General features: G+C 40.5%; 1 long non-coding RNA gene across 1 annotated transcript; it reads right to left on the bottom strand.

The window, feature by feature from the left end:
• Positions 1 to 230: 230 nt before the first annotated feature.
• On the bottom strand, positions 231 to 5,265 carry LOC149125802 (uncharacterized). The gene is made up of 2 exons (XR_016211243.1): positions 3,309 to 5,265; positions 231 to 2,168 (listed from the first exon to the last, which is right to left on the bottom strand). It is a non-coding gene; the product is annotated as an uncharacterized LOC149125802 (long non-coding RNA).
• Between the last annotated feature and the right edge of the window lie 2,908 nt (positions 5,266 to 8,173).

Genomic DNA, 8,173 nt, shown 5'->3' with positions numbered 1-8,173 from the left:
GTGTTGACTTTACAATTTATGATTTTTCCCTCAAAAATCTGCAAAGTTGTAGTGTTGTGTGAAACCTGCATTGAGCTTAGAGCAAAGCCTCAGCATATGTATTTTTCTTATATCCTCTATAGCACCAAGTATACAGCAGGTACTCTAACTTTGATTAAGTTTTGAAAGGGGGTAGTGATAACATCCCTAAGATGAATAGTCTAATGGGAAATGAGACAAAAAATACCCTCTCACTTCACAAAATGCTTTATTTAAAGTAAAATTAGATTTACAAAAGTATAAAACAACAGAAGATAGAGGCGCAGTGGTTCCAAATAAACTATGAATACAACAGGGAGTAAATTACCTACCTGAGGTTCTCAGAGAAACTTTTCTTTCTGCACAAAGCTTAAATTATTTTTTAAGAATCCTAGGAAAAGTGGCAGCAGTCATATTTTCTCATAACTTGGCAGTGAAAGAAAATATCCACATTGCAAAAAGAAAAGAGAGGTGGACCTGCGAGACAAGGCTCTAAATACAACCGTGGTAAGCTCTGCTTCCTCTGTTCCAGTCCCTTGGATGTTGTACGTGGAGAGAAGGCATCATGATGCAAATCAGTCTTGGAGCCAGCAGTGAAAGGGACTTTTTGGTTCTCTAAAAGGCCTGACTACTGCATTTATAATTTTTCTGTGTTACTGGCACTTTCCTTCTTTAGAGCGAGACAAGTACTATGAAGAAGTTGGCATGCTTTATGGGTAACTCATAGCCAGGTACTGCATCTGACACTCAGAGTAAGAGTACGAGCGCTGCAATCAGCCCAATTTCAAATACTGGTCTCCGACCAGCTTTGCACACTTAGGCCAAGTTAGTTAACTTCTTTGCATTCTTTAGAAAATAGGCTTTAAAAACAGCACCTACCTCATGAAATAGATGCAAGGATTACAGATAGATAATACAAAGGTACCTCAAAAAGCTCATGTATTTATATAATTAAGTCTATACATGTATTTATATAATTAAGTCTATATTTCTGTGCCAAAAATCTTGAATCCATGCTTTCAAGGGATTTCCAAAAAGTTCATGAGAATTGTGTGCTATGAAAAAAACTGCTTGATTTTCAAAAATTCTTTGCACCAACATAAACTTTATCTTTTAATTCCATTTTCCCACGAACTGCCTGAAGCACCCCCACTGTGTGTCAATAGCTTAGAACAATACCCAGCACGAAGTATTTAATGAATGGAACACACATGCATGTGTGCACATGCGTGTGCACACAGGATCTCTCATGTACAATTTCTCATATGAAGATGAACATACGGATTAGTTATTGGAATGGGTTGATGGGGAAATGGAATTAATGTCACTTTATGAGACGCTTGATCCTTAAACTGGATTTCTATCTTTATTTTATCAATAAACACAGACTCCTTGAGGATGTTAACTGTGTGTGCTTGTCCATCTTGCCATTCCAGGGCCTGGCACAGTTCCTATTACACAGGTGTGTAATAAAGGTGGGTTACTTTATTCCTGTAATTTTTGAGCTATCCATAAAACCAGCGTAAGTGGCTGTTAACAGAAAGCATTAAAAGCCATAATTTTACTTAAAAGATTATACTTAATGCAGACACAGAACCAGCAGGACCTCTGGAGCATTTTTTCCACATAATGAGGGACAAGACTAAAACTCAATTGAAATAAAACATTTTAAAGGATTCAAGCACAACAGGACACAAAGAACTGGCACTTTGCACTTTTCAATACCGATTCTGGCTCGGCTGCTGAGCAGCAGAGGACAAGCTCCATGCTGGTTGGGACAACTCCACTTTCTCCAAAATACTGAGACCATACCAAGTCCGGGCAAGAGTTTTTAAGTCTAGAATCAAGCTACCCATCTTACTGAAAGGCAGCAGCTGGTTTTAAAATATCCAAGTGCCTTTTTTTTTTTTTTAAACACACAACTCACTTACCTTTTCAGTATATTTTCTATAAACATTAGACAGATGAAAGGCTTAGCAGGCAATTTCCATGAACTCAGTTCTTTTCCTCTGACTGCAGTGGAGTAGACATGACAAAGCAGGTTTGGGAATGCTAGTAATGAGTTCCTACTTCCCCTTGCATTCTTCAGATTTCACTTTCCCCCAAATTTCTGCATTGGTTGACTTCCATGTCAGCATCAGTCACGAACTCTTGAAGGTCAGACACAGTAAACAGGGAAGGACATAAAATTAAGTGATTTGGGCTTTGTTCTGAGTCTCACAATTTTAACAGGGCTGAGTCATATCTTAAAGTATGTGGAAGTGAATTACAAGATTTTCCTTAATGAAAATCAGCTCATACTCAATCTAAAGGAATTAGTTTGCTATAAGCTTGACCTTCTGTGATTCTCTAATAAATATTGAGGGGGAAAAAAGATGTAATGCTAAGAGAAAGCACAAGCTAACCAATTCAGTAGGAGAGGGAACCACAAATACTAGGAAACTGTTGCAACTGATTTTTTTAATTTGACAATCAGATTTGAAGTGGGTACTTTACTTAAATCACTGATATCAGAACAAAGGGAAGTGAGTTTTATGAGATTATTAGCATAAGCTTTTTTTTTTCTTTTTGACAGGCAGAGTGGACAGTGAGAGAGAGAGACAGAAAGGTCTTCCTTTTGCTGTTGGTTCACCCTCCAATGGCCGCCAAGGCTGGTGCGCTGCGGCTGGTGCGCTGCGGCTGGCGCAATGCGCTGATCCAAAGGCAGGAGCCAGGTGCTTCTCCTGGTCTCCCATGGGGTGCAGGGCCCAAGGACTTGGATCATCCTCCACTGCACTCCCGGGCCACAGCACAGAGCTGGCCTGGAAGGGGGGTAACCAGGACAGAATCTGGCGCCCAGACCGGGACTAGAACCTGGTGTGCCGGCGCCGCTAGGTAGAGGATTAGCCTGTTGAGCCGCAGAGCCGGCCAGCATAAGCTTTAAAGATAAAGCTTAGTCCATTCAAGAACTCAGTTACAGGAAATTAGCATTAAAATTAAGAGGTGGAAAAAATACTAATACATCTAGAATTCACAAGGAAGTATCTTTCGACTTGGGAAAATCATAAGCAAAACTTCATATGCTTCAAGGAGTGAACAAACAAAACTTTTTATTTGCTTCCTTATCATTAAACAGGTTTACTATGACACTTCAAGTCCCTTTGACACCCAAAAGTGATAGAAGTAGGTCAGGATTGCAGGAATAGAAATGAACATAGCTAGATAAAGGGAATTCTGAGGCTGATAAAATTCACAGTTTAGGAAACGAAAGAGAAAGCCAGGGGTCCCGGGAGGAGGTTGAGCATTCTGACCATAAAATCCTTGCTGAATGGTCCTGGATTCCGAATGACACATTCCTTTTCAATGTGCTCATCCCATCAATGGCTCGGAAGCAATCCACACTGGAGAACATCTAAAACCATGTGCATTGCAATAACCATTCTCTATCTTAGCAACTAGAAAGGTAAAACAAAAGTTAGCATAGAAAACTACCTTTAGGGATAAAGGTAAAGTATCTATTATTGTGTTATTATGATAAGCATAATAACGAAAGCAATGGGAAAAAAGTACTATGAACATATATTTCTATTTTATCTGAAAGACAGAGAATCAGAGAGCCACCACCTGTTGGTTCATTCCCCAAATGCCCACAACAGCCAGGGCTGGGGCAGGACAAATCCAGGAGCCTGGGACTCCATCTGGGTCTCCGCCACCTGCTGCCTCTCAGGGAGCACATCAGCAGGAACCTGGATTAGAAGTGGAGCCACTGGGACTTGGAACAAGCACTCCGGTGTGCGTTGCAGGTGTCCCAAACAGGAACTTAGGCAGATGCACCAGATCTCTAACCTGAGTTTTAAGTCAAAACAAAACCCTCAAAATGTCACTGAAATTTGAAGTATGGCCAAAGTAGCCTCCTTCCTCTCCACAATGTTTTCAGGTTGGCATTCCATGAATGTAAGGAATGTAAGGTGTTCACTATGCAGGAAGGAGAGCCAGTGAACTTACCTACCCTTCCAGATCAACAGTGGGGGGACAGGTGTTTGGTCTAGGAGGTGCTATGTGGGTGAGGATGCTCATGCCCCCCATCAGAGTGCTGGGTTAGAGATTCCAGATTCCCACTGATGTGGACCTTAGGAGGCAGCAGTGATGGCGCAAGTTCTTGCCATCCAGGTGGGAGACCTAGATTGAGTTCCTCCAGCCCAGTCCTGTCTGATGCAAGCATGCAGGCAGTGAACCAGGGAACTGTCTCTCAAATGAATAAAAAATTAAAAAAAAAAAATCAGCATCAGACTTGATAGGTATCCAGACAAATCTGTGAGTGAAAGTCTCACATGGCCAACTACTCCTGATGCCAGATTTTAATAGCTAAGGGCAAGAGGGACTACTGTTATTCTTTGCTTCATAAGGAGAAAGCATAACAAATTTTTCAAAAGTAAAGGAACTGCATCTTGGATGATCTGAGGAAAAAAAAAACTGAGAAATTAAGCAAAACAGAACAGAATTTGAGGAAAATCTGTGTCAGTGCTAGGCTCAACACCTTAGTTTGCAATTAAAAAGACATATACATCTAAGTTTTCTTTAAGCAAAAAGGTACTGTTCTAGGCTAGTAAGTGGGGCACAGCACATGTGTTAATAAGGCAAAAAAAAAAAAACCAAACAAACAAACAAAAACAAAAAAAAAAAAAACAAAAAAAAATCACTGTTTATTGCAGGGTGAGACCCATCCTGGAACACATTTGTTAAACTAAGAGGCCTGAGAGCTGGTGACCATTCCACTCTTAGATGTCCTTGTTTGTACTGCTTTGTTCTAACAGCCAGTATAATTCCTAAGTTCCAAGGTCAGCACTTCAAAACTGATTTGTCTTGCACCATGAATTCTCCTGGTAAGTCTTACCTTCAAGGTCAGTGATAACACCTTGCCATTAAACACTTCTTGATATTTAAATCCTGCAATACTTCAGTTATTCACAGCTTCACAGACATCGCAATCACCCTACAGACTCGACATGGAGGGGGGGTACCTCTGAGATTTACTTATCTTGAGCTATTCCTATCTGTGCTCTTCAGTAATGGCCTAAATAATCAGGAACCATACAAGTTTATGCCTTCATCACAGCTGTACTTCTCATGTGGCTACAACAAATCCAGATAGCTCTGTAAGTGTCTCTATGGCTAAGATAATAACTCCAAGCAGGAGTAACATTACTGAAACTCAGTACTCAGTGCTCCCTGAAGCAATAACATATCTTTAAAAAAAAAAAAAAAAATCTATATAACATGTTTTGAGTAGAGCTACAAGCTTTGTACCCGGACTTCCACTCACTACTCCTAACTCAATATTCAATTTTGGGACAAAGTCAAGAGCAAGACTTAACCTGTAGGTTAGTCCCAGTTACCACTGAAGCAAATGGTCACTGATGTGACCCAGCATTCTCTCCCAGTACAAGGATGCTCCGGACACAGTGAACCAAAGTTCAAAGGCAAACTGTACCTTTTAAAATGGTAATTTTGCAGTCTCTGCTCATGAAAACCTATTTTAAATGAATATAATTGTCAAAACTTTAGTTGTGAAATGTTAACTGTGGCTGACATTGCGGCTCACTTGGCTAATCCTCTGCCTGTGGTGCCGGTACCCTGGGTTCTAGTCCCGGTCGGGGCGCCGGATTCTGTCCCAGTTGCTCCTCTTCCAGTCCAGCTCTCTGCTGTGGCCCAGGAAGGCAGTGGAGGATGGCCCAAGTGCTTGGGCCCTGCACCTGCACGGGAGACCAGGAGGAAGCACCTGGCTCCTGGCTTTGTTTTGGTGCAGCGCACCAGCTGTAATGGCCATTTGGGGGGTGAAACAACAGAAGGAAGACCTTTCTCTCTGTCTCTCACTAGCTCTGCTTGTCAAAAACAAACAAAACGTTAACTGTATCAGAAGCCAGAAAACGCATTTAAATCCTAATTTCACTTTTCTATGCATACTTTCCCAACAACCTAAAGCCAGCACAATGTTCTTGCTGAACTTATGTACCCGCTGTCTAACAGCGAGGGGCTCCAACTCCTGACTTTGATTCCTCCTGTGGAGATGCTGTTGCTCCTGGACTGAGACACTGGTGTGCTTACAGCCACCTCAGCTACCTGCACGCACAGCAGCTGCTGCACATCTGCGCCTCCAAGCTGGCTTCCTATTCTTCCCCAGCTACACACTGAAGGAACGGGAACTCATTTCCTGTTAGCTTTACGTCATCCACATGGAAGCAAGCCAGACTGCAAGTGAGTATGTATCTATACACCTCCAGACCTCCCTAATGGTGACCCTCCCTCCCCCGCGTGCCTTTTCTCAGTCCCCGACCCCCTTCAAGTTGAGAAACTTATTTTCCCTGCATTATTCTCTTCTAACTTTTGTGGGCATTCTTCCCATTTCCTTCAAAAAGGTATTGCACCAAGTTCCTGGAAAAATTAAGGAAAAAAAAATCAGTATTGAAACTAGAGGCAGATTTGTAATAAAAGCAAATACTATTTTTCATATAAATTTATCGTTAAAAGGGACGAACTAAAGGTGCTGCAAAGTTTACAAAGTTCCCAGCCTCCTCCCCTTCTTGCCTTTGGTCCCAGAGATGAACCTTAGAAATCAGGCTCACCAGCCGACTATCAGAGGAAAGTGAGTAGACGATACTTTCAAGAAGGGCAATTCCACCTTTTCCGAGGCAGATGGGAGAGCAGTGACTGGAGCTGTTACACTTTCATGGGCTAAGGCTATAAATCCCTAACCCAAACTTTCAAAGGAAAATGTCACCACTATCATTAAATCAATTACTGTTCTCTATCCTGCAAATAACATGCATGCTAACACCATCATACACAACTTTGTTTATCAAGCTCTTATTTTTCAATCTAAACTGGACTTTCAGGTAACTTCAAAAAGTTCTAAAGGAACATTAGACTATCTAGGTCTGAGTGAATCTGAATGAACTCTGCCAGTTATTATGTAATCTGGGTATCAAATTTTCATAGCCACACATTTGTACTATTTCTTCTTGCTTTATGAAACAGGCTAATTTCTGAAAATCCACTGAATAAACCTAAACTTTTTACACTAGATGCAATTTCCTGACAACAAATCCTAAAGCTGTCCTATTCCCACTTTTCTAAAAATGTCTAATTGACAAAAGTGCATACACCTCCTCTGTATAACAAAGTTACCACCTGTACTCCCACTGTTCTAACTGGCACCTTGTCCTTTCCTCCAGCTGCTTTTTAAAGTGAACTGCTCAACAGACTTAGTTGCCCCTGGGATCTTGGGTGACATTCACAATGGTATCTTGGCTAACTAACACTACAAAGAGGACATACAATGTGGATTTTTTTCCCCCAAAGAAACTGTTTATTAATGAGTACAAATTTCGTGAATACAACTTTAGGAATACAGTGACTCTTCCCATCAAACCCACCCTTCCACCCCTACTCAAAGTTGATTCTTTTTTAAAATATTCTTATTCTCAACCTTTCCTAAATTGCTCTGATAGCCTTGCTTTTAAATATTTGATAATTAAGACAAAGTAGGGAGAGATCTGATCATGCACACAAACTAGCATTCTCACAGACTTTATAGAAAAACCTAGTCCTTTTCAATCATTAGATAGTTCTATTCGAAGCAAATGTCATTTAAGTAAACTTTAAGTAACTGCAAGAAAACATTGACAATGCCTTGTTTCTAAACATTTGACAGGATAACTTGTATGATCATTTCTGATGCCACAAAATTAATGTAAAACTGTGTGGCAACGTAATTTTAATTTTACTGATTTTTTAAAAACTTCATCACTATTCTGAAGCAACTTTAAGAGGTAGATAAAGGATTAAGTCACTTCTAAGGTTTCTTGGTCTCCTACAACTTCTACTCACTGAAAAGAACTTACAAGGACAGGAAGAGGTCATTTTGGCAAACCTGCCTCAGGTGTCTGAGACAGCATATGGGGTTTGATCCAATGAGGGTTCTGGGAAAATAAAGCATTCAGGGACAAAGGTTTGAGTCTGAGTAATCTAAAATGTGTTTTAAACTATTGTTACTTGTTGTTTACTATACATTTAAATAATTCAAATATTCTTCATAAAATTTCACACCGGAGAAATACTTTAAAAAGTCTTCAATGTCCTAATCTTACATGAAACCACCTCTTTGGTCTTGGGGATT

The sequence above is a fragment of the Oryctolagus cuniculus genome, chromosome 7, assembly GCF_051225735.1.
Source record: "Oryctolagus cuniculus isolate XC-2025 breed Fujian yellow rabbit chromosome 7, ASM5122573v1, whole genome shotgun sequence".
NCBI classification, from domain to species: Eukaryota; Metazoa; Chordata; class Mammalia; order Lagomorpha; family Leporidae; genus Oryctolagus; species Oryctolagus cuniculus.
This window is presented reverse-complemented; position numbering and strand designations above follow the sequence as displayed.